General features: G+C 39.4%; 1 protein-coding gene across 2 annotated transcripts in view; it reads left to right on the top strand.

The window, feature by feature from the left end:
• SMAD2 (SMAD family member 2) overlaps positions 1–24,999 on the top strand; it is a 92,603-nt gene that overhangs the window by 537 nt on the left and 67,067 nt on the right. Inside the window, exon 1 of one of the 2 annotated variants that reach the window (XM_040264529.1) lies at positions 107–277. The exons of the other annotated variant lie outside the window; for it this stretch is intronic. The gene's annotated coding sequence lies outside the window, so the exon portion shown is untranslated. Of the gene's footprint in view, positions 1–106; positions 278–24,999 lie in introns of those variants that run through there. 2 annotated transcript variants of the gene reach the window in all.

Below are 24,999 nucleotides of genomic sequence, written 5' to 3' on the forward strand. Positions count from 1 at the left end.
TGGCGGCGGCGGGACGCGCGTTCCCACCCCCTCCTCCCCGCGGGCGGCGGCCGGGCCCGCGCCGCCCCCTCTCCCGTCCCCTCCCCGCGCGCCGGGGCCGCCGGCCGGGCTCCGGCTGGGGGGGCGGGGCGGCCGCCAGAGTGTTTTCAGTTCCGCCTCCAGTCGGCCCATTCCCCTCTCCCCTCCCGGCCCCTCCATCCCCTTCGGAAGAGGAAGGAACAAAGGTCCTGGACCCCCCCTGGCTCTTGACGGGGCGGGACCCGGAGCCTCGGTCCAGGTAACGCCGCGGCGCCCGGCGGGGCCTCGGGGCCGGGGTGTGTCTCTGTGGGGCTCGGGGTCGGTGAGGCGGGCCGGCCGCGTCACCTGGCCCGGCCGAGGGGCCGGGGTGTGGCGAGGCGCCTGGCCGCTCGCGGGGTGCGCTCCCGGGCGGGGCGGCCGGGGGGACGGGGTCGGCGCTGGGAGCCACCCGCCCGCCCGCGCGCGCGGCCCGGGGCGGGGGCCGACTGTGTGGCCCGGCCCGTCCCCTCCTCCTCCGTGGCGGTCACCCTCGGTAGTTTGTGGTGGTGATTTTCAAATCCCGCAGGGACGAGGCTCTGGTTTCGGGGACTTGTTGGGAAGCCCGAGTTAGGAGCATGCTAGACTTTGCTTCCACTTTCCGCCCCCCTTCCCTGGTGCTGTAACCTTTGTTAACCATTCTGGTCTCGGGGTTCAGAATCGCGAGCGTGTGCTCTCACACAAACACACACACGGCTGGTACTCCGTCCAGATAACTTCTCCACTAGCTTGTGAAAGTTGCTCTTGTGAGCGGAGCCTATTAGTTTTGTTTTTTTTTTTTTTAATCACACGCCTTTAGAGAGCAACCTAATTGATTTCAACGTATTTCAAACTTGGTTTTCAAATCCTGCAGCTTTGTTTTCTTCTCTCCTGGGGAATACTGCCCTTGGATTGAGTACTTTTGTCTTCTACTTACTTAATCCTTTCGTGGTTAATGGTTTCCTTTTGATCCTGAACAAAAGAAAAAAATAGTAGTTAGGTTGGTTTTGTTATTCCTTCCTCTTGACCCTTGAAAAAGCTAAATACTGCCGGTTTGTTGTCAACTAACCCTTTATTTAAAAAGAGACGTTTCCAGGTAAAACGAAAATGAGGTAGCATTTTCCCATCAGTCTTGTCATGTTTATTACAGTTTGGGGTATCCTAAATTGTGGTGTTTTAACGCGACACAGCTAAACTTGTTGGGAATAAATGATCTCGCGAACTTGCTTGGAGTAATTGCATCTTTTGAAAAATTCCATTTTTTCTTCTGATTTCATATGAATTGAACCTTCACCACTGATTGTAAGAGTGCTTTCCTTGAGACTAATAGATAATACACTTTCTATTATTTTGATAATACATTAGCTGTTCTAGTTTTGATCCCTTAAAAAAGTTAGGGTTAGGGGATGTGTAAGGTAAATAGTTAAATTTGGGAAGTTGTGAACAAGTAAATGAAGCAAATATTCACAGAGATGAAAGAAATAATGTAAAATGGGCTTCATAAATGTGTCATAGTTTGAAGATGTTTTTTTCATTTGCCTTAAAAAAAAGAACCATACAAGATATTGATAGAATTTTCTCCAAGAGAAGTTCACTTAGCAAACATTTATATCAAAGTCAGAGACCAACACTGATTTTATTTTTAAAGTGTCTTAAGTTTTTTTTCTGCTGTAAAATTAGTTGTTGTAGTAAATAAGAATAGTTCAAATCTATTGGCATTTCTAAGATGAGTGCCCACTTAAACCCTTAAAGTTGAGTTTGAAGTAGTTCATTGGTCTATTTTAATTAATGTAAGGTGTTCGGAAACATCCATTCTGGGCTTTTTTTTTTTTTTTTTAGTATAAAAGTGCTGTTAGAACTTGGTTTTTATACTTTGTAGCTATACCTTCCAAAGTGATTTCACATTCTAAGTGTTCAGCAAAGTTTGGCTTTTTAAAGTTGTAACTTAACCTGTATCTAGTCATAAATGGTCAAATCTCTACACACACATCTGTAAGGTTCATGAAATAATAGTTTGCAAGAAACTGTGCAGAGTAATTTCCTGTTGTTTGTGGCTTGTCAGGCTTGGTATGTGCTTTAACTCTTAAGTAGGAATTTGGGGATAGTTTTGTATATTTCAGCAGAAATTCTCTTTAGTAAGAACAAAGGTTGTTTCTACTTCAAGATGGCAAAAGGTCCCCTTTTTATTTTCATACTGTAAATACCTCAAACGTGTTGCTGAAATCTTGTTACTTCACATTGAGGGAAAATCTGAGTGACAGAATAGTTCAGCTGCATAACCTGGTCAAAGACCTGCAAAGAAGTTATTTTGCAGATATTTTCAACTGTGGCTTTTATAAAAGGTCCGAAAGCACTCCTTATTCTTGTTTGGTTTTGTACTTTAGGACTTCTGAGGCCTCGTTTTTTGTAGCAGCTTTTTTATACAGGTGTTTCTGTAATGCATATAAAATCTGTATTTAGTGCAGTCTGGCAGATGGAGCCTTATTCATATTCTTGGGACAAGAGTCATTTTTAGAGGCTGGAGAGGGGCATGTCTTTTGATGGGAGTAGAGGAGCCATTTTTATCTGTAGATGTTTTCCACTAAGTATCACAAAGGTATGTCAAGAAAATGTGAACTAAAAAGATTTCAAAACCAGTCCAGGCAAGGTTTTGCATTTATTCAACAAGTAACTTGTATTTATTGAACAGGTAACATTTACTCATTTATTAAACAGTAAAATGATGTTTTGCTGTGTGTCAAGCCCTGAACTAGGCAATAAAGTAACAGGGAACAAGTATACCCTGTTCCTTAATGGAATTCGAAAAGTGGGAAGTCTTCATTTCTCCTTGCCCTGTCCTCCGGTGTTTAGAAAATCACGTTAACGTATTGATACAAGTTGAGGGAGATTGTAATACAGGACTGAGCCACTTCCTGAAGTTTGCTTGCACCGCTTTCTTTTGAGCACAGCACTGGGGAAGGGGTCACATGTTCACGCTCATCGTCTCTGGGAACAGATCATGTATTTTTTTTGGAAAGAGGGAACTTGTCACCAGTTTTACACAATCTCTATAAATTGAAGGTATGACCAGTCTTTCAGAAATTAGTATTTGTTGCTGAGCTGGTGAACACTTGAAGAGCTAGCCTAATTTGGCCTTGGTTTGATTATTCGTTGCCATTTATATCTTCCCTGATAGCACAGTTGGTAAAGAATCCGCCTACAATGCTGGAGACCTCAGTTTGATTCCTGGGTCAGGAAGATCTCCTGGAGAAGGAAAGGCTTCACACTCCAGCGTTCTGACCTGGAGAATTCCATGTGGGGTCACAGAGTCAGACACAACTGAGCGACTTTTGCTTTACTTTATAGAAGATGGTTAGGGAAAGAAAGCAACCCTGAACTGGTCAGGCTCCAATGAAAGAGCCAGAAATAAAGTATAAGTTAGCTAACCAAGACCAAGCATTGGGCTGCAATCTTGTGTAGTGGAAAGGCCCTAGGTTTCGGAGTCAGAGAGACCAAGGCTTACAGTCACTTTCTCAGTTTTTTGGACAAATTACTTTAACTCCTGAGCCTTGATTTTCTGACTGAAAATGGAGCTGATAAGCACCTACTTCAGGTTATTAGAAAGAGTAAATGACTGTGATGAGGGTATGAAGGTATCTAAAACAGTGCCTGAGAAGACATAAGGGTCTTCTCAGATATCTCTTTTGTTCTCTTCTGGATGTAGTTTTCACTTGTTTTCTTTCTAGTTCAGACGACTCTCCTACCCTCTTCTCCTTGACCTATGATAACATACATATGAGAAACAGACACTAAGCAGGAAGGCCAAGGGTAGCCAGATTGTCCCAAGTCCATACGTTATAGCCCTAGTCACGGGAGAGTCGTCACTACCCTTAATTAGATCCTGTTGGCATTTATTTCGTATGTTTCTAACAAGCAAAGTTCTCTTCTAACCCACAGAAGATTAGAGACAAATAGATTGTGGGTAATGTGGGAGGTTGAGGCCAGTCTAATGGGGAGTGGACTAGGAGGATGGGGAACTGTTAGCCTACTGTCCATTGTAAGATAAAACAGATAGCAGCTTGGTGAGGATAATGGAGATAATCTGCAAGACACAGAAGCAAATACTCAGAGCCTAACTAGCAGGTCTGGAACCATTCAGTGCAGGACCAGACCTGAAAGCATAGTAATGAATGTTCATCAATTAGCTTAAATCATATTTGGGAAAATCTATTTAAAGAGCGTGGTAATCGACATAATATACTTTAGATCGTCATTCAGGATGATTAACACATGTTCTTAAAGGAGTAGAACGTGATTCTAATGATGTATTTCATGAAAGATCCACAGTACCTACTGTGACCAAGCTGCTCTTTAGTTTTGCCATTCTGGGGGCCTTGATTCCAGACTGAAAAATCGAGGCCAGTAGTAAAGAAAGGTGATCTGAATGGTATAGCGCCCACGCCTGTTCTTCAGAGGAAGTCATTCTGTTTGTCAGTCTGCGGGGATGTCATGTACAGTTGTTCACTTGGGTTTTAAGATAAAGTAAGTATGCTAGTGATTTCTAGAACTAGTATGGACAGTTGGCTGGTCTGTCTGTTGAGGGCTTCATGCCTCTTATGACTTCTGTTCAATATTAGCCTTGATAACTTTTTTGGATCTTCCTCTTTGCTATCTCTAGGTTGTACTTTCTAAACCGTCTACTCCATCAAATATTAATAATATTAATTGGTGACCTTGTAATTATAGCCTTAGCTATTTGAGGGGGGGAAGGACTTTTAAAAAAACTAGTAGTACAAAAGTAATCCAGCCCTTTTTGTTTAAAAATGCAGTTTGAGGCTCATTGCTTATCTCTGATTTAATTTTGATCATTTCTTCAGATTGGTATAATTGTGATCTGTTCAGTTAGGACATACTTCAATACTGATTATAGATAGACATCTCAAGGATAGCTCTGAGTTTCAATTTCAGTAGGTTCATATAGGAAGACTGTAACTTTGTCAAGTCAGATGGGTTTGGACCCTGCCTCTGGTTTGGCTAGTTAGCCAGAAATATTAAGGTGGTTAACGTGATTGTGGCTTATACACTTGCCGTACATTCTAGAGTGTACGGATTGCTTTTGGATTATAAGTGAGCCACACTGATAGAGAACAGATACCTGCTCATTTAATCTGTCTTTAGGTTTGTGCTTTTAAGAAAACAAATCCTAAAGTGATTGATTCTCATTAAAATTTTACTATGAAATTGTCACTATTCCAGATAGTTCTGTAATTTTTCAAAATCTTGGGATCACTTTGGAACAATGGAATGTGAATGTAGACTTTAGTTTTGATCTGTTCAGTACCCATGTCCAGTTTGCATCTGAAAAGCTGCATTTCCTTAAACAATCTAGTGCCCTTTCCCACCTTCTCTCGGAGGGGGTAGGTCTAGCTTCAGGTTTAAAGTATTCAGCTAGTAAGGAAGAATACTGGGAGGAGCCGCTGCAAGTTCATCACATTTATTACCTTGAGTCTTTCAATTCAAAAACTCCATCTGAGGACATAGTGTACTAAGTCTGTGATCTTGTAGTTTGCCTGTTTAAGATAAAGTACATTTGCATATGTTACTTCAGCTTTTTCCAGAAATTCTATAAAGAGATAATGGTTAAGGATCTGTAAATATTAAAGAAATGCTCCGTTTTAATCACACCCTTCATTACAAAATGTGAGGTGGTGAATCTGGTGTTCAAAGTTCACAGAATGAACTCCTGATAAATTGTGCAGTGGAAGCTGGGCACATGGGCTTTCTCCCTTGATTTGAATGAACTATGGAAACTTTTTTGTTGACTATAGAGTTGCTCTATCTATGGCAGTGAATGCAAATCTTCCTTGTTTAGACCGTGTTTTTACTTTATAAACAGGTGGTTAGGCTGTAGTTCAGATAAGCTGGCCAGTTAAACTTTTTGTGTAATGTTTTAAGTATCAGGAGGGTCCTGCTTTGGTCTCAGGTTTGTGCCTTGGTCGTTTTTGCTCTAAACCACTTTTTAAACCTCACACGGACCTTTGTGCACCCAGCAGCAGCCAGAAGGAAGGCTCCTGCCAGCAACAGCAACATTATGCAGAATCTCAGAATGTAAGCCAAGTGGCAGTTACTGAAGTCCTGCCTGTGCAGTTTTCCTGTCATTCTTTTACCCCTGCCCCCTGCCCCCTGCCCCCTGGAAGCCTTTGAAGCTCTAGAGGAATAATAGATTGTAGAGAAGGATCTTTGGTGTAGACCCACACCATTCAATATAGTAGACACCAGCTACATGTGACTATTTAGCACTTGAAATATGGCTACTGTAACTGAGGAAATGAATATTGAATTTAATTTTAGTTAATTTTAAAGCAAGGTCTGTTGGGCATTCTCTAGTCTTTGTTTTAGTTAGACTTTTACACTCTGCGGACTCGCACCCGGTTGACGTGGGCATAAGTTGTTGCTTCTGCAGAAGGTCAGTACAGACTCTGGGGATTTGAGGAGAAGTTGGAGTGCTGAGTATTTGTGCTGATTTGAGTCTGAGCTTGTGTAGCCTCAATAATTGCATCCTTTTTTACAATCAGGGGTGATAAACGGGTATGTAATTTTATGTTTATAAGCTGAATATAGGCCTATGGATTCCACACAACTCATTAAAAGTGAAAGGAAAGTAGCTGAACTGAAGAACAGATAGACTGTTTGCTCAGCAGTCCTCCTTTAATGTGGACTTTCTCTCAACTAATGACCTGCTTTTTAGGGTTAAATTCAAGCTCTGACATTAGGTTTTAATAGTCCATAAAATTGGGCACATGGATGTTTCTCTTTGCTTTTGTTTAAAAGGCATATTACCCATTGCTTTCCATGGGGCCAACTTGGGTTTCCAGTTGGCAGTGCCTTTCCTTACTAGTGTACAACTTTGGGAATAAGACAGTTAACAGTGAGAATTGAGAAATGTTTTTCTTTAAACTGGCTTTTATGTGTGTGTGTTCATTAATGCTTTCTATTGTCCTGGTTTCTTTGACTAAAACAGTTGTAAGAATCCAGGTCATTAATACATCTTGCTTTTTTCCCTATCTTGTGTGATACATGTTTGAATGTGGATTGCCAAAAACCTCATAGTGATTTTTTATTATTTCAGCAGGAACTTAGGTGTTCTTTTTGAGGCAGCACCATCACATATCATGTATTTTATGTTGAAATGTCTAACTTGATTTTCTTCTGAAATAAATGTATAGGTATTGGGGGAATATTTCATATTTGCTGTTTGAAGATGTTTGGCATCCACGGTCACTTTCGGCACTGAATGACTTTCTTTGTTCGAGACTTGAATTTTGTGGGTTTTTGTCACCTATTTCCATATCGCCTTCCTGCTGTCCTTAAACAAGTCATCACTGAATTCTGAACTGCCAAGGTTAGCAGTCTTTATCCATTATCATACTGCTTCAGTGTTTGCCATCATTGACTGTGTACTCCCTTTATCTAGATTTCTTAAAACCATACAAAGAGTCATAGATTAGGCCCTTTCCTTTTCCTTCAAATATGGAATAAAATGCACAACTTTTTTTTGTTTTATCAGCTATATATATATATATAGAGAGAGAGGGCAGCGAGGGAGAAAAAAGTCTCCAGGTATCAGAAGCTTAGAAGATCAGTTAGTATCAAGGAAAAGCCTTGGGGAATTTATTAGATAAATAATCCAGTAGCTGGGGCTGGGCTTCTATGGCCATTTGGGAAAAGATAAAATTCTAGAAACTGTATACTAAAACGCACACATATATATACACATCTGTTCCAGTATCATTGAAACTTCTGTGGACTCAGAAAAACAATCTTCAAGCTTCTCTATGGAAAAACTAGAAAAACACTAGTCTTTGTATCCCATGAATGCCAAGCATGGTAAATAAAAAGCAGACACTAGTTAGATGTAGAATAGTGGGTTTTGGGGGGTTTTTTGAATAGTGGGTTTTTTAAGTAGGTAATACGTTATTGTATTCAAACTGGAAATTCAAAAGATATACACTGCAAAGTCTCTTGCTAAGCCTTACTCAGTTGCCTTTCTAAAGGCAAGTAGCATTACGAGGTTTTCTTGTATTGTTCTGAAAGTGTTACGCATTGTTCTGAAAGTTGCGTATATGAGCAACTTTGTGCATGCGTTACCTTTTAGTATAAAAAGTGGTCCTGTATTTTGCTTAATAATGCATCCTGTAACCTTGTCAGTATATAATAAGTACTTCTTAGCTTTCTTTTGGTTGCACAGTATTTTTTGTATGTGTGTCTATAATATATTTAATCAGTCCTCTGTTGATGGATGTTTATTTCCAGTCTTGTGTTAAAAATAGTGCTGCAACAAATAACTGTTTCTGCATCATTATATACATCCATAGAAGAGATTTCTAGAAGTAGGTCAGAGGATATCTACATTTATAATATATTTTAGGAAATGTACTTTATTCATTTTTTGAATAATAAGAGCACATGATGCCAGATTCAAAAGGAACAAAATAGTAAATGATGAAAAGTAACTCTCCCTCAGATCTCTTACCTCCTACTATCCAGTTCTGTATCCTTCTAGAGCTGCCCTGTTCAGTAGATAGCCACGAGCTGTATGTGGTCCTTGAACACCTGAAATGTAGCTAGTCCAAACTGAGATGGACTGCATGTATAAAACACACTGGATTTATAATAAGTTAAAAAAAATTACTGTAAATAAAATATTTTCATCTTTAATACTGATTACACACTGAGATAATATTTTAGATGTTTGTGTGTATGCTGAGTTGTGTCCAACTGTTTGTGACCCCATGGATTGCAGCCCGCCTGGCCCCTCTGTCCATGGAATTCTCCAGGCAAGCTTATTGCAGTGGGTTGCCATTTCCTACAACAAGGGATCTTCCCAACCCAGGGATCGAACCCTTGTCTCTATGTTTCCGGCATTGGCAGGCGGGTTCTTTACCACTGAACCGCCTGGAAAAACCCTTTTTGGATATGGTAGGATAAATTAATACATGCTGCAGTCCATGGGGTCGCAGAGAGTCGGACACGACTGAGTGACTGGACTGAACTGATTGCATTATTAAAATGATTCAATTCAGTTCAGTCGCTCAGTCGAGTCCGACTGTTGGCAGATTACTTTTAACTATGATTACTTTCAACTATTTTTACTTTTTAAAAAAAATGTAGCTAATAGAAAGTTTACAAATACATGTGTGGTTTGCATCCTGTTTTTGTTGAGTGGCACTGGGTCTAAAATTCCATATGTATGTAAACATGTCTGAACGTATGGGAGTTCCTCTTAACAGGCAGGGTTTTTTCCTTTGCATTCTAATCTATAGGATCAGAAATCTGGATGTTAGTTAAAACAGACCCGGTGGTTATTTACTGTCACATTCACTGAACATTTAGTGGGTCTCTTCAGTGGCAGTCACGCGTCCATTGACTTTTACAATGTTGGTCCACTTTGGAGAGAAGCCTGGGATCATTCTTGCTGCATGTTGTTTGAACCTGTTCCACTCTGCACTGGTTGCTGACCGTGGTACGCAGCAGTTGTTCTGGGATCCCCCTCTGCGCTCCTGGGGTCCCTTAGCCTTTCTCCTTTGCTAGATTTCTTATTCTTTTGCTCTCCCTTCTTTTTATAAAACGTATCCTTTCCTTCAGGACTTTCCTTGAGAGAGAGTGTATGTGGAAAATATTTGGAGATATTGTATGTCTGAAAATACCCTTATTCATTCCTGGGTGGCCAATAGATTCTTGGTTGAAAATAATTGTGTTTCAGAATTACAAGAGCATCGCTCTGTTGGCTTCACTTAGTTTTACTGTTTTGAAAATCAAATCCATTCTGATTCTTTTCTATATGACCTTTAAAAAAATTTATATCTGGGAACTTTTGGCTCTTCGTTTGTGTCCTCAGCATTCAGAAGTTTTACAGCCACCAGCTTTTATGTGGGCATGTTTGATCCATTGGCCTGGGGTCTTAATGGACCTTTTCAATCAGGAAGCTCCCATCTTTCAGTTCAGGGGATATTTCTTGATTGCTTTGATAATTCCCCCTCCTTCCATTGTCATCTCTGATGTTTGAACATTGGGCAGTCCAAGAGCTCTTCTGTTACTGTTTGAATGGTTCCCTTTGTAAAGCTTGTTTCCTCTGTAAAACATGCTACTCTTGGTCAGGGTTGCTATAGTCTCTCGTTTCTCTGGGTATAGTGGTGATTTTGACAGTGTTTTCTTTCTCTATATAAACTTAAAGCTGCATTTTTCTGTTTTTGTTTCATTTTTCCTCAACTAATCCAAGTAATCCTTAATTAAGAAAGTAGGGGTCTGAAAAGCTGATTGGAAACTATGCATATGGGTAGTCTCCTTTCAGTTTTATTGAAGAATAATCTGGGTGGACTGTTTGTTGGCAAAGTCTTGATTTCAGTGTCTGTATGTTTTTCCTCCTAGGATGGTCAGGTACCCCAGAGAGGAGTCTTGTTCTGACTAAATGGGTAAAGGTCTGGCTTCTAGTATTTTTGGGAACCAGAAGTCAATGAAGGAGAGGGCTGGGGAGTGTCTGCATTTAGCATGCCTTGTGTTCATTTACTCCATCTCTTCTCCTAACAGGACCCAGACTGTTCTCCAGTCCAGGTAGACTGATTTCCTCTCTGCCAAGAATAAAGGTTTAGTCCTCTGCAGAGGGAAAGGGGCAGTTACCCAGCAGGGGAGTGGGGGAGTAGGTGATTGCTTCTCAGATAGCTCTTACTCAATCCTGTCTCTTTTATCTCCTCCCCCCATCCCGGTCCTCAGCTCCTGCTATGCCTGGTGGTGTCCACAACTTAACCTTTGGAGAATTTTGCTGTGTAAATAGAATGGTTCTCTACAGGTAGCTTAGAGTTAGTAGTAGTTTCTGAAATCTGTTAACAGTTATTACTCATCCATCCATTTTCCAGTTATCAAAATTTTGCTTTTCTTCTTACTCTTCACCCTATCCTCATGAGATTGTCTTTTCTTTTAAAATTCCTTTATTTGTATTTTATTTTAGTTTTTGTTTGTTGTCTTCACCTACAGCCACTGATTAAAGTTTTCCATTAAAAATTTAAGGAGTGCCTCCTGAAAGAATCAAAATAGAATGTGTAACTCCAAATCAGTGGGGATGAAAGGGTTGAAATGATGAATATGTGATCATTCAAGCAGAAGCCAGGAAAGGGGAAAAAAGAATTGAAGAAACTCCTTAGGAATTAGAAAACAAAATATTCAATAATCTCCATAAACCAGTACATAAGTTCACATTAAGCTTACTGGTTAAAGGAGAATGAAAACTTAAAAAAAGTTTAATTAAATGCTTCTTATTAGTAGATACACTTAAAACTAGGATGACGTAGTTTTAAAGTAAAGAAATGCAAAAAGTTGTGCTAAGCATTATGCGGAAATCTAATTCCCAGTGTGATGTTATCTGGGGATGGGGCCTTTGGGAAGTGATTAGATCATGAGAGTGGAGCCCTCCTTAATGGGATTAATGCCCTTTTAAGAGAGACCCCAGGGAATTCCCTTGCCCCTTCTGCTGTATGAAGTTACAGCAAAAAGACAGCTGTCTATGAAGTAGGATGGCACGTTGAACTTGAAATTCCCAGCCTCCAGAATTGTAAGGAATAGATTTCCACTGTTTAATAAGGCACCCAGTCTACAGAATGCCATTACAGCAGCCCGAATGGGGATTATGCCTAGCACAACTTTTTGCATTTCTTTACTTTAAAACTACATCATCCCAGAATTTGATGGCTTCCTTGGTGGCTTAGACGGTAAAAGCGGCTGCTTACGATGCGGGAGACGCAGGTTCAGTCCCTTGGTTGGAAAGATCTCCTGGAGAAGGAAATGGCAACCCATTCCAGTATTCTTGCCTGGAAAATCCCATGGATGGAGGAGCCTGGTAGGCTATGGTCCATGGGGTCGCAAAGAGTTGGACACGACTGAGCAACTTAACAGTACATAAGAATTTGGGTGCAGGGCAAGGTGGGTATGCTAGGGACAGTCTGTAGCGATCTATACAGTAACTTTGGCAGAATTACAAGGATGAATAAATATGTAATAATCGTACTAGGAGATTTTAATATACGTCACAATAATTTAAGAAAAGATAGATAAAAAATAAGGTTATACATGATTGGAAATGTGCAGTTAGCAAGTATGCAATAGTTACAGACAATATATTCTTTTCTGATACCTGTGGAATTTTGTAAAACTTGGTTATGTATCAAATCTCAAAGCAAATGTTGACATACACTGCAAGTCATATTTGGGACCCTAGTATGGTCAAGTTAGAAACATCGCAGGAGGATAGCGCCAGCTCCCAAATCCATAGTGGTGTGCTGGAAAACATTTCTCAGTTTAAGAACGAATCATAAAAATGAGAAGTGTTTAGGATGATGAAAATGCTGCTTATCAAAACTGGGTTACAACAAAAGCTCATTTGCCTACCTGGGAAATTTAGAACTTTAAATGTTTATTGAAGAATTAAGAATGTTTAGTAAAGAAAAATAAATGCATTACTATACAGTGTAATGAGTTAGAAAAAGGAAGGAAATAAAGTTGAGGAATATTAATGGGAGAAAAATATAATTGAAATGACTAAACCTTTATGGTTATACAGTGGAAGTGAGAAATAGATTTAAGGGCCTAGATCTGATAGATAAGAGTGCCTGATAAATTATGGACGGAGGTTCGTGACATTGTACAGAAGACAGGGATCAAGACCATCCCCATGGAAAAGAAATGCAAAAAAGCAAAATGGCTGTCTGAGGAGGCCTTACAAATAGCTGTGAAAAGCAAAGGAGAAAAGGAAAGATACAAGCATCTGAATGCAGAGTTCCAAAGAATAACAAGAAGAAATAAGAAAGCCTTCCTCAGCTATCATTGCAAAGAAATAGAGACAACAGAACGGGAAAGACTAGAGATCTCTTCAAGAAAATTAGAAATACCAAGGGAACATTTCATGCAAAGATGGGCTCGATAAAGGACAGAAATGGTATGGACCTAACAGAAGCAGAAGATATTAAGAAGAGGTGGCAAGAATACACAGAAGAACTGTACAAAAAAGATCTTCACGACCCAGATAATCATGATGGTGTGATCACTCATCTAGAGCCAGACATCCTGGAATGTAAAGTCAAGTGGGCCTTAGAAAGCATCACTATGAACAAAGCTAGTGGAGGTGATGGAATTCCAGTGGAGCTGTTTCAAATCCTGAAAGATGATGCTGTGAAAGTGCTGCACTCAATATGCCAGCAAATTTGGAAAACTCAGCAGTGGCCACAGGACTGGAAAAGGTCAGTTTTCATTCCAATCCCAAAAGAAAGGCAATGCCAAAGAATGCTCAAAGTACCGCACGATTGCACTCATCTCACATGCTAGTAAAGGAATGCTCAAAATTCTCCAAGCCAGGCTTCAGCAATACATGAACCGTGAACTTCCTGATGTTCAAGCTGGTTTTAGAAAAGGCAGAGGAACCAGAGATCAAATTGCCAACATCCGCTGGATCATGGAAAAAGCAAGAGAGTTCCAGAACAACATCTATTTCTGCTTTATCGACTATGCCAAAGCCTTTGACTGTGTGGATCACAAGAAACTGTGGAAAATTCTGAAAGAGACGGGAATCCCAGAGCACCTGACCTGCCTCTTGAGAAACCTATATGCAGGTCAGGAAGCAACAGTTAGAACTGGACGTGGAACAACAGACTGGTTCCAAATAGGAAAAGGAGTACGTCAGGGCTGTATATTGTCACCCTGCTTATTTAACTTCTATGCAGAGTACATCATGAGAAATGCTAGGCTGGAAGAATCACAAGCTGGAATCCGATTGCCGGGAGAAATATCAATCACCTCAGATATCCAGGTGACACCACCCTTATGGCAGAAAGTGAAGAGGAACTAAAAAGCCTCTTGATGAAATGAAAGAGGAGGGTGAAAAAGTTGACTTAAAGCTCAACATTCAGAAAACAAAGATCATGGCATCTGGTCCCATCACTTCATGGGAAATAGATGGGGAAACAGTGGAAACAGTGTCAGACTATTTTTTAGGGCTCCAAAATCACTGCAGATGGTGACTGCAGCCATGAAATTAAAAGACGCTTGCTCCTTGGAAGAAAAGTTATGACCAACCTAGACAGCATATTGAAAAGCAGAGACATTACTTTGCCAACAAAGGTCCATCTAGTCAAGGCTATGTTTTTTCCATTGGTCACGTATGGATATGAGAGTTGGCCTGTGAAGAAAGCTGAGCGCCGAAGAATTGATGCTTTTGAACTGTGGTGTTGGAGAAGACTCTTGAGAGTCCCTTGGACTGCAAGGAGATCCAACCAGTCCGTTCTAAAGGAGATCAACCCTGGGATTTCTTTGGAAGGAATGATGCTAAAGCTGAAACTCCAGTACTTTGGCCATCTCATGCGAAGAGTTGACTCATTGGAAAAGACTCTGATGCTGGGAGGGATTGGGGACAGGAGGATAAGGGGACGACAGAGGATGAGATGGCTGGATGGGATCACGGACTTGATGGACGTGAGTCTGAGTGAACTCCAGGAGTTGGTGATGGACAGGGAGGCCTGGCATGCTGTGATATATGGGGTTGCAAAGAGTCGCACACGACTGAGCGACTGAACTGAACTGAAACCCAAGGTGCTAGGTTGAAAAGACTAAGCCGAGATTGATAGAGGAGAAGAAGAGCACAAATATATTAGAAATGAAACGGGGATAGGACTGCAGACAAACTGTGGTTTCAAAACTGAGACATGTGAACAGCTTTTTGCCTTTAGATTGGAAAACAGGTTGAATGGAAATCTCTAGCAAAATAAATTACCAAAAGTGGCTTAAGGATAGGAAACCTGATTATAATTTTAAAATCTTAATTCATAGTTAGAAAATACAAAGAAATGAAATTAAACAAAAATTTCAAAAAATCCAAATCCAAATACCAGATGGGCAAGTTCTACAAAACTTATGAAGAACCAGTAATTCCAGTGTCATGTAATATGTTACATGGTCTGGGTCTTGATAGGAGAAGAGATGCAGTGAATGAATATATATGAGAAAAAATCATTTTGCTGGGCTACTATAATCTTAGTACCACCAGCCGTCAGGACAGATGTAGTATCAGAAGGGAAACATACAGGCTGTACCTCAATAATAAACACAGCAATGAAAGTTTAGATAAAATGTTAGTATTTGCTCATAACAAAAAAGCCACTGTGATTAATTAGGGTTTGTCTCAAAACGTAAAAATGATTAAACATTAGAAAACCGGTAAATGAATTCATCACATTAACACATCAAAAGAGGAAAAAGCTCTATGATAATCTCAATGGGTGAAGGAAAGCAGATGATAAAATTCAGTACTTATTCTTAACAAAACTTCTTAGAAAATTAGGAATATAAGGGAACTTGATTAATTTGAGTAAATGGTCTTTGTTAAAAAAAATAGAAGTGTACCTGTGGCATGATTACAACTTTGTGAATTTGTGTAACCGATGAAAATTGCTTTGATATAAATCAGGAATATGAAGGGTATATTGACTCAGAAGGGATCCAAGGAAACTTTCTGAGACAGTGAAAATATTCTGTATCTTGACAGGGATAGTGGTTATATGGAGGTATGTATTTATCAGGACTCACTGAATTATATATTTAACTCTTGTGCATTTTATTGTATGTAAGCAATGCCTCAATAAAGTTGATTTTTTTTTAAGTTAATACAGTTGACACTTGAACTGTGCCTTTCCACTTCTGTTTTGTTCCCCCCCCCCCAGTAACTATGTACTACCCCATTCATGATTGAATCTTCAAATGTAGAACTGTGATATAGAGGGCTAACTGTAAAGTGACATGTGAATTTTCAAATGTGTGGAGGCTCAGCATCTCTAATGTTGTTCAAGGCTCAAAAACCAATGCCAGCAACAAGCAAAATCTGAATTTAAAAAAGACACCCTTTAAAATGGCAACACAAACTACAAAATACCTAGGAAAAAATAAAAACATATGTGGGACCTTAATGGAAAAAATTATAAGACCCATATAATATTCAGTTATAAGAAAATATACTTGTGTTTATGAATAGAAGATACAGTATCATAAATATCAATTTTCCTCTACTTATTTATATTCAGTGTCATTCCAAGTAAAATCGCAGAAAGGTGAAAGAGAATTCATTTTGTCTGATACCAAGACATAATTCTGTAGCTTTAATGGTTAAGACATGTTGGTATTTGTTTCAGATATAGACTAATGGAAGGAAAGGAGAAAAAAGCCTAGAAACACAGTAGCGTTTGTAATCACTAGGGAAGTGATTGAGTATATGGTACTGGTGTACTTGATTATTTCTGTTGGGGAGAAGATACCTGCCCTACATCACACACCAAAATAGATTGCAGCCAAATAGAACAGCAAAACTTTGCAATTTGACTTTTAAAAGGTGACAGCATATGGAAAGATCCAAGAAGGTATAAGTGTATACATAACTTAAAATACTGATAAATTTGAGCACTTTAAAGTGAAATACTTCATTTTAAAAAGGCCATTAAAAGTCACTTGCTAGGTGAAGATATATGTGGCTTGTGTAATTAACAAAAGATGATTATATGAAGAATTCCCAGGTAGCTAAGCTGGTAAAGAATCTGCTTGCAGTGCAGGAGACCCTGATTCGATTCCTGGGTTAGGAAGTTCCCCTGGAGAAGGAAATGACAGCCCACTCCAGAATTCTTGCCTGGAGAATTCCATGAACAGAGGAGCCTGGTGAGCTACAGTCCATGGGGTTGCAAAGGGTTGGACATGACTGAGTGACTAAGCGCAGGGACAAGAAAAAGATGGTGAATGTGAACAAACGATTCAAAGGAGCAGGATCCTGAAAAATCAGTAAACATGAAAAGATTCTCAAATTTCTTTGTAATTGGGGAAGTGCTAAGTGTTGACAGCCCTCCTCTCTTGGTGAAAGTTTGAGGGACCAAATAATGTGTTGATGATAGTGGGTAAAATAGGAACTCATTTTTCCCTGGTGTAATCATGTTGTTAGTACTTGGTAAAGATGTATATGTGCACGTCCTGCCAGGCATCATTTCTACTTGTTGGTATATGTCCTAAGGCCTTGTTTTCCATATGTTTCCATGGTGGGAAATATATTGATATTATATGAGACACAGGCTGAATTAAAATTTTTGAAATTGAGTGTGATCTGTTTTCTGCTGTATTCTGTTTTTATTTTTTTCTTTTCTGTTCTTCTAAAAAAGATACTGCTCAGGATCAACTAAGTTGATTTCATAGTCATCAGTAGTTCACAACCCTCAATTTAGAGTGATGGCAGAGGATAACATATAATAAAATGCCTGTTTTAAGTGTGTGGAGGGGGGCTGCAGTGAAAAATCGTTTTTCTTGCTGTGGGGTTTCTTTTTTGATCAAAAAGTTCAGAAGTTTCTGTCCTTAAAGAGCTCTCCTTATGAATGAGAAGTTATATGCCAAACTACTGATGGGAACTTGTAAGAGTGGATAATTGGAAACAACCTCCTCTTTAGAAGGAGACTAGAGACTGAACTGTGGCGTCATACAGTGGAATGCTATATGACAGCTAAAATGAATGCCCTAGAGTTGAAGATTATTTATGTATCTATTGGCATGAGAGAAATGACGCGACATGAGCAGTGGCAAAGTTTGACACAAATTTATAGAAGTGTGCAAAACTTGATTGTTACGGATACCACGTGTATCAAAACCTCTTAATGACCATTGGGGAAAGTCAAAATCATGGCTATCTCGAGAAGCAAGAGGAAGGACAGTGGGATAATAAAGGTGTTCATAGGGGACTTTAGCTAAATCCATCTGTCATGTCTTATATCTAATCATATACTACAAAACGCTAAGAGTTGGCAGAGCTGGATGGGAGATCCAAGGGTATTTCAATATATATTTTTGTATGTCTGAAATACTTATTTTAAAAAAAAAAAACACTCTAGCCACAATAAAATTCAAGATAATTGGAGGAAAAAGTAAATTTAGTGAGATGTGTAACACCTTTATGCAGAAGATTAGACAACTTACTGATGGGTATTAAGTCCAAAATAAGTGGAAATATCTCCTTTTCATAAATGAGAATACATAGTGTCATAAATCAATACAAATTCATTGCACTTCCAAAGTTCTATAGGGTTTTGGTGGAATTTGACAACATCAAATTAAAAGTCATTGTTAGTCACTAAAGTGAAATTAAAAGTTGCTCAGTCATGTCCGACTCTTTGCGACCCCATGGACTATATACGGAGTGGGTAGCTGTTTCCTCCTCAAGGGGATCCTCTGAACCCAGGGATCAAACCCAGGTTTCCCACATTACAGGCATATTCTTTACCAGCTGAGCCACTGGAGAAGCACAGTCACTAAGGTGCGTCCAACTCTTGCAGCCTCGTGGGGGTAGCCCACCAGCCTCTTCTGTCCAGGGGATTTCCCAGGAAGAATACTGCAGCGGGGAGCTTTTTCTTCTCCAGGAGATCTTCCCAACCCAGGGATGGAACCCGAGCCGCCTTCATTGGCAGGCCAGTCCTTTACCACTGAGCCACCAGGGAAGTCCATCAAATTAAAAGTAACATCCAGATTAAAAAAAGAGTGAGGGAGGACTCGCTTCTCAAATATCGCAACTTGCCTGAAAGCAGTAGCAGTAGTGTAGGTATGAATAAGCACGCCAGGGGGCGGAATATGAAGTCCCGAGTGAGACATTTATTTACAGGGCTTTGGTATGTGACAGGAGTGGCATTTTGAATTAGTAAAGAAAAGATAAACTAATAAGTGGTGCTTATAAAATGGGCTTCCCAGGTGGCTCAGTGGTCATGAATCCGCCTGCAGTACAGGAGATCCAGTTTCCATCCGTGGGTCAGTAAGATCCCCTGGAGGAGGAAATGACAACCCACTCCAGTATTCTTACCTGGGAAATCGCTTGGACAGAGGAGCCTGGCGGGCTAACTTAAGTCCGTGAGGTCGAGAAGAGTTGGACACAACTGAGAGACTGAGCGTGCACACACCCGCTGGTAAGATAGGCATCCTTAAAGGAGATACTGAGATTGCCCTCTCACCCGTTAAATGGAAATTCCTGGTAAGTTAAAACCTAAATGTGAAAAACAAATGTAAACTATAAGAATATCTAGAAGGAGCAATATCTTTAAAAAATTAAAGGTATCTGTTTGGGTCTCAGATTCCTCCTTTGTAAATAACAGTACCCACTCCACTGAATTCTTAAGAGAATTAAATGAGTTAATGCTTACCTGTTAAGACTAATGTGTTGTGTCATTGAGTAAGCACTTAGTAAATGTTTGCTACTACATTTGAATGCAGAAAGAGATCTCTTTAGAAATTAACAAAATTGTATCATATTTTGATTTAAGTATAAATTTGTATGCTAAAAGAATGTAAGGAAATGAAAAAAACATTCTAGGATTTGGAGGGTTTGTTTTTTTTTTTTTTTTTTTGTAATACACATTCAGTTGATAGGGTTTTTTATCAGAATAAAAAACAGTATACAAAGAATAGCAAATTGAAATGAAATGTAGGGAATGCCATTTGCAGAACTGTTTTACAGTTATTAATAACTTGAGGGCTTTATTTGCTAGTTCAGGATAATCAGACCTCTTACTTAACTGAAACATTCCAGTGAGTAATCTTGGAATCCCAATTTTACTAATCTTCTTTGGCTGTGAAGTTTTCCTATTCTGTTGAAATTTGCACTGTGTTTAAGTACCACAGCTGGAATTAGGAGCAGGGTTAGTATCTGAACTTTTCAATTTTTGCAGATGTTGAGAAAAACATTTCTGACTTGAGTACAGAGCTTGCTACCACACTATTGAAGGAAATTTGTATGATGTAAAAGATTCATTCATATTTTGATAACTTGATCATAAATTAATTTTCTTGTTTTCTTACTCTATTTTGTCCGCAAGTTGGAGCATGCAGAAATCGATACCTTATAAAAACCTAAACTCAGTCTGTTTACATTACAAAACTTTTGGCTAAATATATGATAACTTAGCTATTTAAAATGCCCAACTAATTAGCATTATTGCAAAAATTATTTTATTGCATAATTGAAAAATTATCCAGAGATAATAAGCCAGGAGTTAACCAGCCATGATTACTAAGACATGACAAGTTAAGACTGGTAACTTTAAGCGATCACGTAGTTCCAAAGTGATCATAACTGCTCTTTCTAAGACATGGGACACTGAAATCATGGCTGTACTAGGTCATGAGGTCATTTAGATGACCCAGAATAGGCTTAAACTTTCCATGTTTCATTTCCATGAAGAAAAAAGTTTTTATAAAAGACTTTATAGGAAGTTTTCAACCCTAAGAATACATCTTAACTCACAGGAAACATTTTTCCTAACAAAAGGGAAACAGAGACCCTGTTTTACTCAGGTTCTTCCTGACACTGGGAATCCCTTTCATTCTGCTGGTAATGTAAAAGTTTGATTTTTATTCATTTTCCTAGCTGTAAACCTCATGGCTGAATTAATTGAACTAAAGGTATAGGCACTTTTAGATAGCATCTTGCTGTATTTGCTTGTTTTGGCAGTTTTTCGCAAGGAACAGGGCTCTTTCTTACAATTTAGGATTAAGTTTTGTTCTGAGGATAAAATGGGTGTGGCGCTTGTCCGGCGCCTGGAGCGTCCTTTGAATGCGAGCCTTCCCGCAGGGCTGCGTGCTCGGCCTTGCCTGGGTGTGAGCTCTCCTCCGCTGACTACGCTCTGCTGGGCCTCTGCTGTGTTTTCTGTTGCCCCCGGTCACGTGATGAACACGAGTAAGGCCGTGTATTAATACTGACCCTGTAACCTGTTTTCAGATTGGCTTCTGTTTCTGTGTTCTGAATAGTGATTAATGCACCATTCCGTGCTGCTTAGTTTACACTGGTTAGTGACCATTATCTTCAAATCCTCCTTTTCCCTAAACTGTCCATATCCACTTGGCCAGTAACACATGTGAATTGTTTGTGCAATCACTGAAGTAATGCTCTTAATATTAGCAGGAACTTCTGTCTTCAGTTTTTTAAATTGGACCGGCCTCGCTTTTCCCTCTCTCCTACCTTGTTGCTTCCTTGTACTCTGTGTTCCAGCAATACCTGCATTTATTTTTCTTTTTTTGTAACTCCTGAAATGTTTCCTGTCTCTCAAACATACTGAACTTTCTGCCTGCTGTTCGTTTTCTCTCTCTCTCGTCACACTTCTGCTCTGTTGTTGCTTTTGTGATACGTCTCCCTTCCAGAGGTTCTCAGCGCTGGGATAGGACTGTCACATGGTACTGAGGCTCATGCAGCTGGCTCCGCTAGAGCGTGCTTTGTGACACACAGTAGGAGCTCAGCAGAGTTTAAAACGCAGCCAAATACGCTTTTTGCTGCCTGTTAGTTGCAAATGTCTGCTTTGGTTTGTAAACGTCTACATGTAGTTGCAAATGTCTGCTTTGGTTTGTAAATGTCTACATGTGTTTGGTGAAGTTTTATGTGTCTGCTTTATTTTGTCAGGTTGTAGTTTTATATACTACAGTATTTTCAGTTATAATATTTAGTATACTATAATATATAGCATTTTTATGTATGTTTATTTATGTGCATTTTTACAGCATCTCTCACTCTAGACAGCTTAATGTGCTATCTACTGTGCAATTCTCATTGTTCTTTACTTACCTCACAGTGGGAAAACTTTAAAGGAAGTCACATAATCTTATTTTTTGACTCCTTTCAAATTTTTAGCATCTAAATCACAGTTGGGCTATCAAGGATGTCAGTGTTGCTATGTGGAATTCCAGAGATGTCCCTATAAAAAAGTTACTATGGCCAAGTAAATCTATGAAATTTGGGACCCTTGGGACAGTCTCCTGAATTAGGTTGGGGACCTGTTGTTTTTTCCTTTTGAGGGGAATGAATATGATTATAATTATTGATAATTAGGTTGTGACCATTATTTTCTAGCAAACTATACCAAGGCCTCAGTATCTTTAGCTGGAAGATCATTTTTGAGAATGACCTTTTGAGAATTCAGAGTCCTTTTTTGAGAGTTATACTTGCTTATTGAATAGTAAGCGTACTCCCGTTGTACAGCAGCCTTGCCACCACTGCCCCAATTAAGTCTGTGATTGGATGTCATTTGGGCTCTCAGTTTTGTTCTTAGGTAACAACCCCGCCCCCCACCACACCTGTCCCTGTTCACCAGTACACCTAGAAGTGCTTGTAGAGGCTCGCCTCCGGGTTGTGGGCAGACACGTGCAGGCTTACATACATTGTTGGTCAGCTGCCACCGCCTCCCTTCTGAAACTTCCAGTATGAGTTGGCATATTGAAGGTTTGGTAACTTTTTTAGTTAAGAAACCTTTTTAATTTTGCTTATTTGGAACTTCTTAGTGTGTTTGTTTAGGTGCTTTTTAATTTTTTTGAGTTGTAATTTACATCTGATAAATGCCCAAACTTTTAATTTTCAGTTGAGTTGTAATTTACATGTGACAAATGCCCAAACCTTAAATTTTCAGTTCTGTGAGTTTTGGTAATTGTGTACTCACATGTAATTACTTCTCAAAAAAAGATGGAAACAATTTTATCACGCCAGAAAGGTGTTGGTGCCTCTGGCCAAGCATTCCTCGGTATGCTCCTACTTTTCCTGAGACAGTTATTTTGACTTTTGTCACTACATTAGTTTCCCCACTTGTTAGAAGTCATGAGGGGATCAGTATATATTTTGTTTATTTTGTTCTTAAGTAATAACTTTATCATTTTTTCCCCAGCATGATCGTTTTGAGATTCATCTGTGTTGTGAAGTGTATACATAGTTCACTCATTTTTGTTGCTGAGTAGTAGTACATTGTGCGAATATATGGCAATTTAATTTTTTTTCCCCCAGTTTTCTTGGTATTTGGGCCATTTCCAGTTTTGGGCCATTGTGAATATGGCTGCTGTGAACATTCTTGTACAAGTCTCTTTTTGTGAACCTAGTTTTCATTTTTCTTGAACATATGTCTAGGAGTGAAATTATTTTGATATCGGGTAGATGTATGTTGAACTTTGTAGGAGCTTGCTAGTCTTCCAAAGGCACACAACTATTTGACACTCATATCAATAGGGTGTGAGCATTCTGGTACACATGTCAGGCCGACTAATGGTCCCCAAAGACACCCATGTTCTAATCCCCAGAACCAGTGAATATTACTTGATATGGCAAAAGGGACTTGCCAGGTGTGGTTCAGGATCTTGAGATGTGGAGGTTTTTGGGAAATACCTGGATGAACCCTAAATGTAAACACAAGTGTCCTGGCAGGAGGGTAGAAGGACATTTGGTTACAGAAAGCGGAGGCAGTGTGACAGCGGAGGCAGAGATGGAAGTGATGTGCTTTGAAGATGGAGGAATGGGGCAAAGCCAAGGGATACAGGAGGCCCACAGAAGCTGAGGGGAAGGAAGCAAAGTCTCCTCTTAGACTCTTTGGAAGGAACCAATCCTGACGATACTTTGACTTTAATTTATTGAAACTCATTTCGGTAACTGTATTGTTCTAAGCCACTGAGTTTGTGATAATGTGTTATAGCAGCAATAGCAAACTAGTAGATTCTATGTCTTCACCAGCATTTGGTGGTGTCAGAATATTTTTAAACCATTTTAGATGTGAAATGCATTGCGGTTTTAACTTGTATTTTTCTGAAGAATGTTGGTATTAAACATCTCCTAATGTGCTTATTGCACTCCTGTATCCTCTTCATGAAATATCTGTAATTTGTCTTTTGCCTATTTTTTTAAAAACAGAGTTCACGTTTTTCTTTGACTTTCATTTCTTTATGCATTCTGAATAGTAGTCCTTTGCCATATATATTTATAACATATTTTTTCTCTAATCTGTGACTTACTCATTTTTTTTAAAGGTGTCTTTAGGTAAGCAAACATTTTAAGTTTTGATGAGGTTTGTGTTATAGTTCTTTTTACGGTTCGTGCTCTTTATATCTTAAGGATATAAAAGTATTTTTTTGTTTCCTTCTGGAGATAAGATTTTCCTTTCCCATTGAGGATGGTATAAGATCATGATTGAGGCTTACTGTTTTCTGTGTTGTTGAAAAAATGTTGAAAATAGATTGACTTGGTGCCTTGGTAATCTTGGTAGCAAGGGCTTCCCTGATAGCTCAGTTGGTGAAGAATCCACCTACAATTCGGGACACCCTGGTTCGATTCCTGGGTCAGAAAGAACTGCTGGAGAAGGGATTGGCTACCCACTCCACTATTGGGGTTCCCTTGTGGCTCAGCTGGTGAAGAATCTGCCTGCAATGCTGAAAACCTGGGTTCAATCCCTGAGTTGGGAAGATCTCCTGGAGAAGAGAAAGGCTACCCACTCCAGTATTCTGGCCTGGAGAATTCCAGGATAGTATAGTCCATGGGGTTGCAAAGAGTCAGATACAGTTGAGTGGCTTTCACTTCGCTTGGTAGCAAATGAGTTGACTGTATATGTGTGTGTCTATTTCTGAACTCTTGTATTTCACTCTGTTTATTTTTCTTATGCCTACTCTATGATCTTGATTACTAAGTCTTGAGATAAGGTGGTATAAGTCCTCCAAAATCATTCATTTTTCAAGATTGGTTTTACTGTTCTAGATCTCCTGTTTCCATGGGAATTTTAGCATCAGCATATCGATTTCTTAAAAAAAAAAAATCCTGCTGAAATTTCAACAGGGCCTGCATTTATGTCAAACTGGGAAGGATAGACATTTAAATAATATTGAGTCTTCCTGTCTATAAATATGGTCTCTATTCATTTCAGTCTTCTCTCATTTACCTTACCAATATTTTGCATTTCTTAGTAGAAAGGTCCCGAGTATCTTTATTTAGATGGACCTACAGGTTTTTTATTGTTGCAGTTATGTATTGTATTTCTTTAAATTTCCTTTTCCATTTGTTCTTTGCTTGTATGTACAGATACAGTTAGTTTTATATGTTGACCTTCTATCATAAAACCTTACTGGCTCACTTGCTAATTTTACCTGTGT

Source organism: Oryx dammah, unplaced genomic scaffold, assembly GCF_014754425.2.
Source record: "Oryx dammah isolate SB20612 unplaced genomic scaffold, SCBI_Odam_1.1 HiC_scaffold_22, whole genome shotgun sequence".
In the NCBI taxonomy this organism is placed as follows: Eukaryota; Metazoa; Chordata; class Mammalia; order Artiodactyla; family Bovidae; genus Oryx; species Oryx dammah.